The 10,667-nt window shown below is 38.5% G+C and overlaps 1 protein-coding gene across 4 annotated transcripts in view; it reads left to right on the plus strand.

Moving 5' to 3' along the window:
- The window catches only part of RBMS3 (RNA binding motif single stranded interacting protein 3), a 660,983-nt gene that overhangs the window by 612,897 nt on the left and 37,419 nt on the right, over positions 1-10,667 (plus strand). The window lies entirely within an intron of this gene.

Genomic DNA, 10,667 nt, shown 5'->3' on the forward strand with positions numbered 1-10,667 from the left:
GAAATTGCAAACAGCTTCTGCTAAAAAAATTGCCTCATCTAGTTCCTGTTTTATGCTTCAAGCTGTGCACTCCTGCATTTCTTCCCTGCATTTCGAATCATTTGCAGCGACACTGAACTGAACCATCAGAAGACAGTTCTTCATGGTGCTGCAGTTCCTCGATAGTAACAGAAAATACCACAAGAAATACTACCAGAAACCATTTCATGTGCTTTTCAGTCTCACAAGTGGATTTTCTGTGTGCCTGGAACAGTCACTGCAGAACAGAAATGTGGCTGCCAAGAGGTTGGTCTCTACTGGAGTTTATCAGAACATCTGCTGTTAGTTATGATGCATCTTTTGATGTCAAAGACAAAACAAGGGTTTGTTTGGTTTTTGGAGGAAGAGGTTTCACATGTAATGAAGATTCACAAGCATGCAGTGCACAGATCCCAGCCCTCGAGTCCCTGTCACTCTGGAATTAATTAGAGCACTATTTTTCTATCCACACAGCTCTCAACAAAAGATGGGAGTATTAGCCATTTGCCTATCATCTCATTCCTATTTATCTTCCTTTGGATGTTTCTTGTTTCCTTTACCTCTGAGGCTACCCTTTGCCTCTGGCTAGGACTGACAAGACTATTACATATGTAATACTCTGTGGATAATAAAATTTGGCTTTGTGGCCAGAATCAAATAATAGCTCTAAGACTTGTCTTGAAGTGAAAATGTGCAGAGGGAGAGGGTAGTGACATGGAAAAAGTTGTGAAAATGTTGTTTTGACTCCACTCCCAGAGAGAACTTAGGGAGTGGAGAGAGGGTGAGAAGAAGAACAAAGACAAAATATCTATAATCTCCCTGATTTTATTTCTGGGTTATTGAACTAATTTTAAGCTTTTTTCTTCCCTACAAATTTAGATAAATTCTGAAATGACATGTCATTTTGAAATATGGTGGAAACATTGCTTTTTGACAGCTCCAATTTTTTCATTCTTTTGGTCACAATTATGTGCCAAGTGTGACCTGGATTCACAGGAAGTTTCATTCTCCCTCAGAGGTTTCTTTTCCAAAAAATTTGCTGTTCATCTGAGCAATGTGTGTATACCATCCAGCTGGCCTTTTTTTCTCTAGCTTGCTCTATGATTTATTCCTCCAAAGCATAGAGATCTTCTTACCATCATGTAAAAGACATCTTACTGGACTCATGGCAGACTGAGCTGCCTCCTGAATCAGTGCTTCACAGGAACCTGATCATCGAATTTGGGTCAAAGGCTCACTCTGGTACATTTGGCACAGTAGTGACCCATCAGCTTATTCTCTGGCTGCAGAGCAAGGTGCTTTCTGTTGTTTGAGACATTTTCAGAGCAGTATTTGGTAGTGGGCAGTTCCCACCAGCTGCCTTGTAGCCTGAAGAATTTGCTTCAGGTTGGGAATAGAAAATTACTTTGAAAAAACTTGAACTGCTCTTTCTTGGCTCAATGGTAGCTTGATTTTTAGATGCCAGAGAAAATAAACATAAAGATTTTTTTTTTCCAGAGAACACCTCTACAATACTCAAATAGCTGAAAGAAATTCAGGAAAGCTGTCCAAAAGAAAAATATCTTTCATTTCAACCTAAACTTCTGCAAATGAGATGCTGTGTGGAAACCACAAAGAAGTGAAGAACATCTTTGTCGTAAGGATCTGACTGCTTGCTGTGCATTCCCATGGATTAGTGCACAGTGACTGATAGGAAGTGGTGGTGTGCAAAAAATGCTATAATAAATTAAAGCTTTTAATAGAGATTACTGCAGCATGTATGGATAAGTGTAAACCAGAGAGACTTATCTGCTTTACTCCAGTGATTTTATTTAGAGAAAACTGAAGCATCAAACCTGGCCTTTGTTTGCCCGTGTTGCTTTGGCTACGTTGGTTTGTGCAAAAGGCTGCTCTCAAGAGAAATGCAGAACTCTCATATATTCAGAAATGCAGAACTCTTTGCATTCATCTGCTATTGCAAAAATTGACTACAATTTTGGCTTCGAAATGGATTTTAATTTGATGCAAAAAGCAAGAGATGAGCATCCATGAATGTAGAAAGAGGCAATAATAACAAATTTGGTCATTCTAGGCATTATTGAAGCTGAGGAGCTGAGAAAGCACTTTGTCATCTGCCTTCTGCCTTCATTTAACCAGTACCAGCAGAATTTCTCTGAAACTGGTAGTGTGATGGAGTTGATGGGGTCCATTCACTAACATGGAGAGRGGAGCAGTCTTTGGTGGTTAACATCCTTCTGATAAATCTGCGTGCCCTGAAAGGACCCAGTAACCCAAGGCTGATGATGAACACAGTCTGTAGGTTGGGCACGGTGCACAACAAAGATCACACAAGTCTGTCCCCTCTGTGTCATCAGTCTCTTCACCGTGGAGCTGACCTGTGGGGATGCAGYCCCTGCCTTTCCCTGCCCTTGGGAAAGCTGCTGGACATCACCAWTGATGTATTTCTGTGTGCTCATACCTGGGTGTAACTGAGCAGCTGTTGCTTGGCAATGACTTCCAATGGCCAAATGACCAAACCTGGTGACCCAACACTGAGACTCCCTATTCTCTCACCAGGCCCCTGAGCCACTCTGYTCTCCCCATGCACTTTCAACATATTTAACATGTTACAGCTGTGCTCRCTGCTATACAATAGTTAAGAGGGCTGCCAGCATTTCCAGTATGAACTCGTATTTTAAGGATAATAACTCAGCTGTAAAAATGTGCTCCAGGCTGAAACTTTATAAGGAAGATTTCTGCCCAAGAGTGACTTTATCTGGACAAAAAACAAAAGGGAAAATATATCAATTTAGTCATTCTTAATCAGTGAAGATATATTAAAAAGAAAGTAAGTAATCCTTGCTGGATCACTTCCTTTTTCTTCATTTTAGCTTAATAATAGCCAAAATCTGCACCTTTTTGAACTTTTAATGTCTACTTCTTAGACTAGTTGAACCATTTGCACACCAAATATTTACTCACAAGGGTTGCTTTTGAGTTGTTTTTCCTCAGTGTTTTCATTTTCTTTTAAAAGAAAATGGAGTGTGGAGCAAAGTAGACTCAAGTTAGCCGTTTTCTTTTATTTATTTCAAATCTGCTCAACATAAATCAAGAAGTGAAATGAATCCTTTTCTTGATCAGTTTGGACTGGAGTGTGTGATTGAAATCACGTTTTCTCCCTAGGCCTGCAGTGGTGATGACCCAAAATGTTACCCATGAGCACTCATGGACTTGGAAAAGTTCAGATGTAGATGTAGACCCATCCCAGAACCCTGATAACAGATCAGCTCCTGAGTCCTTTAATTATCACTCAAGTTGTAAAACATTTTGAGGTCTTTGGTAGAAGTGAGACTTACAGATGTTAGGAGCTTATTCTAATACGCAGACTGGTTTCACTGGAAGTACCTTCAAGTAAATGATAACTTAAAATACTCAATTTTTAGTTAAACAATCTGTTCACCTTCTCTAGACTCCTTTTTTTCTGACTGTTGACACAAAGATGAGGGCTTGAATTTACCAGTCTGCTTTGCTGTGTGGTTTTGGGGGTTTTTTTTTTTGGTTTTTTTTTTTTTTTTTTTTTTTTTTTTTTTTTTTTGATAACTTCTGATGTCTCCCAGTGTCAGTGTTTGTCCTTCTAATGAGTGAATCTTTTCCTGAAGCTTAGCTGTTAGATTACAGCTCACACAGTGCACGTCCCTCCAGGTTTTGGGCAGGAAACAAAACACAGCACATCTGTTAGAGATCACAGCTGCTGCCCTGTCACTGGCCATTGTAGTGTCAAGGCTGGAAGTGCACACACAGAAGAAAAGTCACAGACATTTCCTCCCCAAACCCAGTTAAGAACTCTCTGTGCCTGGCAAATGATCTGTGTACTAAATCTCACTGGAAAAGCAGAGCAACTGGCCGGGTATCAGTGTCTGTTGTCATGCCTTTATGGGGATCACAGACAGGGGGTCTGCCTCACCTTTCATGGAAAACTTGAGACCAGGGAGAGCCAAGATCCCACCTCATTGAACACATCCTACATGCCCCCAACCTTCTCTGTACCTGTACACAAAGCACAAATCTCTGGAGGCAAGCCTTCCTGTTAGGCATTTTTCTTATCTTAGGAGCATGTTTGCCTGAGTGAAATAAAATAAGTATTTTCAGCCAATAACAGAAGTTTTTACTCATAACTATTAAATGTTGGTCATGAGCAAGAGGTTTTTAAACCTCTTTAAACCAGTCACTGTTGCTTTTAATTACCTTTGCCATAATAAATCCTGCACTGGGAGTTACAAACATTAAAAAAACCCTGTCCACATAGTGAAAAAACATTGTGGCCTGAGTGGGTGTGCCAGAATTGTCAATATAATTTGTCTTCTCATGTGTAATTTTGTATGTATGTATATGTAAAATCCAACTATTGAATATACAAATATGGCATGCTATTTGAAATTTTTATTTGACCCCACTAAGGCAAGGAAGTGAAAATTTAGGCTAAAGATTGGTGCTGACTCACTTTTTAATTGTACTGTTTGATAATACCTATTTATTACCTTGTTAGAACTAGGATGTGCCATTAAGTCAATTTTCCCACCTGGCTATAGGCAAGAAGGGAAGGTATACAATATAACTGAGAGAAAGTATTATTTGGATTTAACTTCAATAGATGAAAATCCATTCTTGGTGTTAAGAAAAACTAGTCCACAGGAAAGAGACTCCTGATTCCCATTCACTAGGATGGCACATCAGCTGCTGGGAGACAGTGGAGGAAGGATTTCACCCACATCAGTGAATATAAAGAGAATGGATTTTCTTGTTTTGACATGGATTGAAATCTTTGGATATTTCCTTTATGAAATCTGATAGTGGGAAGGGCAGGAGAAGAATTGATCAGTGGTTATGTCCCACGCAAATCACCACCTTTGTGTTTCTTTTGTGTCACATGGGGATGCTAAAACCTTATTTGAGAGCTGTGAGGATGCTTTTGTTAGTGGTGGCTGTTCTTGACAGAACAAAAGCACTGACACATGGAATGGCTGCATAATGACATCATGCAGCCAAGTGCACTTATGAGCTGAAGAGTAGGGAAAAGACCAAATGTGATTTCTCATTCCCTTCCAGAATATGTCAGGTGAGGCCTCTTTGCCTTCTCCAGTACTTGCTGGAATGAATACCCCGCTGCAACAGATCATTCCCAAATTGCTGTGGGCTCCTTCCTGATAGCAGCAAACCAGTCCCATTTATTCATGCATATAATACTGGTAATTTTATTTTATTCCTGGGGTAAGCTGAAAAAGGGTATGAAAACTTCAGATTTTGAGTCTACAGAGAAGCACCTGGGCTTGTGGTCCAGCCTGCATCTGCAAACAATAAGGGCAAAGGTATAGCATGGGACTCACAGTCTCTGCATCAGAGTCCCTGTGGGAACTCAGGTATGTTTTCCCTTCATAAATATTCATTTTCTTCAATGACCTTTCTTTTGAGATCTTCTTTTGGATGGAAAGTTTCAAGTCACCTTGCAAAAGTCACCTTAGTAGTATCTGTATATTATCAAAAGCTGTATTTCAAACTAAGAGACAGGAAATACAAGGCAAGAAGGTAATAGGAAAGAAACCATCAAAAAAACCTTGGCTATTGTAAGAAGGGTGGTGCATATACAAGGATCCCCTTTGTTCTTCATTCACCACTCTATATTTGGATTCTTGGTCCTTTAAAACCAGTTACTTCTGGGCAGTGACTCTCTTGGACCAATGACATACACTTTCAGCTGCAGAAAGAAGTTCACAAACATACAGCAAGAACATAAGAAAGGGAAAGTAAATATGTCTGTTTCTCCAAGGAGATTCAACTAAGTTATGAAGGTGATGTCAGTTAAGATTTATGCCAAAGATTCGAAATATTACGATATGAACTTTTTGTTTGGTACCCAGTACAGAAGCAAGGCTCAGAGCTGGAGAAGCTCTGTGTCAGGATTTGCCTATTCCAAAGTTAAAGCAGCATTAACTTAGTGGATGGTTTGGGCATCTTGGGCACTTGCCACATTTTTAACAAGCTTTTAAATTCAACAATGTAATGAAATGAAATCAAAACCTAAAATTTTCAGAATAGAATTTATAAACTGATGTTTGCTGATCTTCACCATGCTCAAATAATGATTTAATCTCTGATGAGCTGGCAAATGCCACAGCAGTTACTACCTTTTCATTGAGAAAGGGAATACAGGTTTTTCTTTGTTTTGGGAAATCAGCCAGTATTCCCAGCAGAGTTGATGACAGAGGACAGAGAGGATATCAAAGCTACCTTTAATCTTCCTGCAATAGTCAYAGAAGTTTGGCCACTTACCAGCCAGCTCAGAGTAGTTCAGTAGGCTCACAGTTCCATCAAGGGGACCCATTTTTATTGTTTCCTGTAAGAGTCAGCCCAAGGAGTTTGGGAAAGTAAGACTAGATAGAATGGTAAATCAATTGATATATAGCCGTCACTTGCTCAATGTGCAGAGAGAATATATTTAGCTGCAAAAAAAAAAAAAAAAAGTTTATTTTTTTCATGTTAATTCTTGATCACTGTGTCTCTCTGATAAGTATATGGAGAGTCATCATTTCACTCAGTTTAATAAAACCTCAAGAAATAACATTTTCTTTATAACATAAAGACATTTAGCTGGTAGTAGGGTAATGAATWTTCACATGGAATGACCTGGTGCTTATATGTCTGCACAACATRTCTGTAAACAAATTTGATAAGTACATTTTCTGTATTACGTTGCTGTAATGTTTATTGGCTTTACATTGGTCAGTATTTATGAATCCAAATTTGTAAGTATGCTTAACTTGTTAAAACTCCTTAAATAAAGAAAAAGTAAACTGTCRAATAAACAGATGCTTACTGTAAGCTTTAAAAACTATTTATTCAGCTGGTATTTTCCCCTGAAGTCCAATATCAGTACTAGAACACTGGAATAAAATAGAAGCCTTTAATAGAGTTCATTATTGTAGAAAGCTGTGACTAACTAATCCATCCTCCCACTGGCCCCTAAGTGCATCTCTCAACTAGTGAACTCTGTTCCTAAAGCCTCYTATTATACTTTTTATTTCTGATGTCACTTTCCCACCCTTCAACACACAAAAGTTGGCATGTGTCTTTGCCTCAACATAGTATCATTATTCCTTATCATTTGCCCTCCTAATTTCTTTTAAATCCACGACAGCATCACCACAATTGTATGACAAATCATATGCTGAGAATATCTTGCTAAATTTAAATGTCATTATAGTAACCCATTTCTTTACCAAAAAAAAAATTGTTTACAAAATTGCTCAAAAAAAAAGAAAAGGAGCTTTTTGAAATCATACTGAGGCAACAGGGCAGATCTAAATAACTGATAGGCCTACTACTTGTTTTGGCAAATTCAGTGGCAAAAACCTCATCATAATTTCTTCTACAGGTCTTTTGCAACAAAGCTGGGCCTTCAGTAGTATTTTGCAATGCTGTCTTTCTATACATTTACAAACTCAGTAAAATCAGCCATCCAAACAGATAAAGACGAAACAATATGTTTGTTATAACCTTTGCCAGTAGCCAACTGGATGTTTATCAGCAAATACATATTATAGGCTGAAAAGAATCAAATTACTTTTAACATGATGGCAGCATCTGATGCAAGATGTTGTCTTCTACAGCTAAATAAATTGAATAAAAATGGACTTGACAGCATGTATTATGAGATGCATTATGGTTTGGAGACTGGGTGTTGCCCTAACAACCAGATGATATTTCCTTAATTAAGTATAATTTCTTTCCTACGTGATCACAAGAAGATCCTGAACTGGTGAATTAATGATCTGGGAAATGCATGTAATTCTCTGCTCTAGGTAACTGTCAGCTTAAAACATGTTAAGCTGTCCTAGGAAAGCTGCAAATATTTGATTTGTTTTCCCTGCTTCTTTTTCTAACATATTAAACGGTGTATATTTAGGGACRGGAATATATATATTCAATTTGAAAWTAATATGTTTGCTGCCTCTGAGCAATTTTTTTGTCCTTGATATATCTTCTCTCCAGTCCATTTTTTTTTAATAGTTTGTTTGCAATACCTGTTTACTTATTTGCTGAAAGACATTTGCTCTCAGATTTTTCCACTGTATGTCTGGCACTTGCGTTTGTTACGCTAAATCATAACACTTCCTTCACTACTGCCCCTTCTTAATTTCCAGGTTCTTAAATTTATACACAGGAATAGTTATCAGTCTGTCACATATGCAATCACAGCAAGTTCCTCCAACTGTACTTTTGCAATGAGTATATTGGCACAGGATTGCATCCAGAAGCTTCATGAATATTTCCAGTCAGGGAGACTYCACACCCTCTCTGGGCAGCCCATTCCAGTGCACTGTCACGAGCACAGCAAAGATCTTCTTCCTCATATTCAGCTGGAACTTCCTGTGCATTAAATTCTGCCCATTGCCTTTTGCCCTATTGCTGGGCACCTCTGAGAAGAGCCTGGCKCCATCCTCTTGGCACCTTCCCTTCAGCTTTTATATACATTGATGCCCTCTGATCATCATCATGGCCCTTCTCTGGACCCTCTCAAACAGTTCCACATTCTCTTTGTATTGTGGTCCCCAGAGCTGGACGCATCTCTCCAAGTGGGATCTCATGAATATGGCAAAGAGGGAGAGAATCACCTTCCTTGACATYACAAGTGTCTGTCAACTTGCCTGTCAGCTTATCTGTTCTGAGGCAATTCTCCATCTTTTAGCCAAAGGAGAAAGCTGCTTGTAGAAGGAACTGAAAACTGTTTATCAATTGAAAATATTAGTTTGTGTGCTCATGGTTTGATACAGTAAAAACACTGATCATTGTGAGCATAGATCTTACAATTTCCTATAATAACCAAAAAATAGAGGTGAAGTGCAAACCCTAAGACCTCRTCTGGCTGCATGGTATCCCATGCCACTGATTTCAAGCGTGAAGCAAGAACATTATTGTCCTTGTGCATGGTTCTTCTTCATACTCTTGCACCGAGTGTGCTGTGAAGGAGCTGCTGGATGGGCTGAATGGGTGTGTGCCCCACAGATTTGCTTSTAGACACTTTCACCCAAAGGGTGAAAATTAGTTCATTAAATGAGTTAATCAATAAGTAAATCTATGTAAACCAGTGCAAATTAATGTRGCCAAGAAAGAGGCCAAAGTGGCAAGTGTTGCAGATTTGATACATGCCCACCGATATCAGCTTGTTTTCCAAGCATTTGTTCGGAATGATGACAGATACTCACTCTATGGAGGCTAGCTGCTGTAATTCATCACATTTCTCTAAGGACTCTTGTCAATACAAGAAATGCATCCCACTCTGTGACATAAAACAAGTGTGTATGTATTTCATATGCTGGGGGTATTACAAAAAGGACTGATGAAGATGAGCCTGTCTCTTTCTTGGCGCTGTGTGCAGGGAATGAGGTYGCAGGGGATGGGCATAGAGAAAAGTATTGCTGGAAGTTGAGGCAAAATTGAATTGGTATTTCCCCAGAATTTTATGGTTTTATTTACTTTTATTTGCAACTGAAAATTTGAAATCTTTTGCTTCTAATCGGATCCTTGGCAAAAATAGCTCTATGTAAATGTGAGACAGACATTCAAGAACAGGTGTGCTGTGGGCTTTGAAATAAGTTTGTTTTACAAGCTGGTTAAACAGGTTTGTTTGTTGGTGGATTTTTTCAGTATTCTCAAAGGGAGAAAAAGTAATTTTTTTTTTGAAAAATATGTTCATCTACATTTTTTACACTTTGTAGTAGATGTAATGTGACTGTGCAAGTTTGTGATGGGTGCACACAAAAAAAGCATACAAAGTGATTATTTCTTATGAAGAAATAGCAGGAAATACCTCCTTATTTCACTATCTGCAAGAAAAAGAGCAGACCATCCTTTCCACCTGACTTTCTCTAACCAACACAGGAAATAGCATTTTACAACATCAAACTGAAGAGAATCAACACTTCACTAAGGCATGATATTGCCCGCATGGGAACCTGGGGAGTGGGAGAGCAAAACCAAGGAATATGAATGGCAAAACTRTCTCTCCAAAGCTCCCCTGACATGCCTTTTGTTTCATTTTTTGGTCAGAGTCTTGTTCTTGCTTTAGTACATATGCTCTTTGTTATTAATGTCTTCGTTTTTTATGCAGAAAAGAAAAATGCTTTTAAGCATGGTGTATGTGTTTTAAGTGGGTGTCACTACCAAACTCACTGTCAATAGCTAGTCTTACTTAATCAGCTATAAAATGTCATGAGTAAGGGTTCTTAACTGAGACTGGAAAAATCCAAGATAATTACCATAATAAGTTGAAGAGCTCTGAGACTGAAGGTTTTAGAAGTCAGAGAAAATTGGGGACATATGTGTTCTGTCTGTAAGACTGTTMCATATAGGATATGGAAAAATGGAAATGACAGGCATTTTGCAATGTACAGTAGCATTCATCATAGAAAGAACATATGCATTTGTTTGTCAGGAGCAATGAAGTAAAAAATGACACTTAATTGGAGCTGACATAAAATGGCCTCATTAGCAGTACAAATAATATATGTGTGTAGCTTGGTTGTCARTAGGAACAAAACATATTTCCTCTGACAGATATATTAGTCTCTTTTAAGATTCATGTCAAGTTTTCAGTCAGGTTCACTCTTTTAGTG

The sequence above is a fragment of the Malurus melanocephalus genome, unplaced genomic scaffold (assembly GCF_030028575.1).
Source record: "Malurus melanocephalus ecotype Western Australia unplaced genomic scaffold, MMel_1.1 scaffold_361, whole genome shotgun sequence".
Taxonomy (NCBI): Eukaryota; Metazoa; Chordata; class Aves; order Passeriformes; family Maluridae; genus Malurus; species Malurus melanocephalus.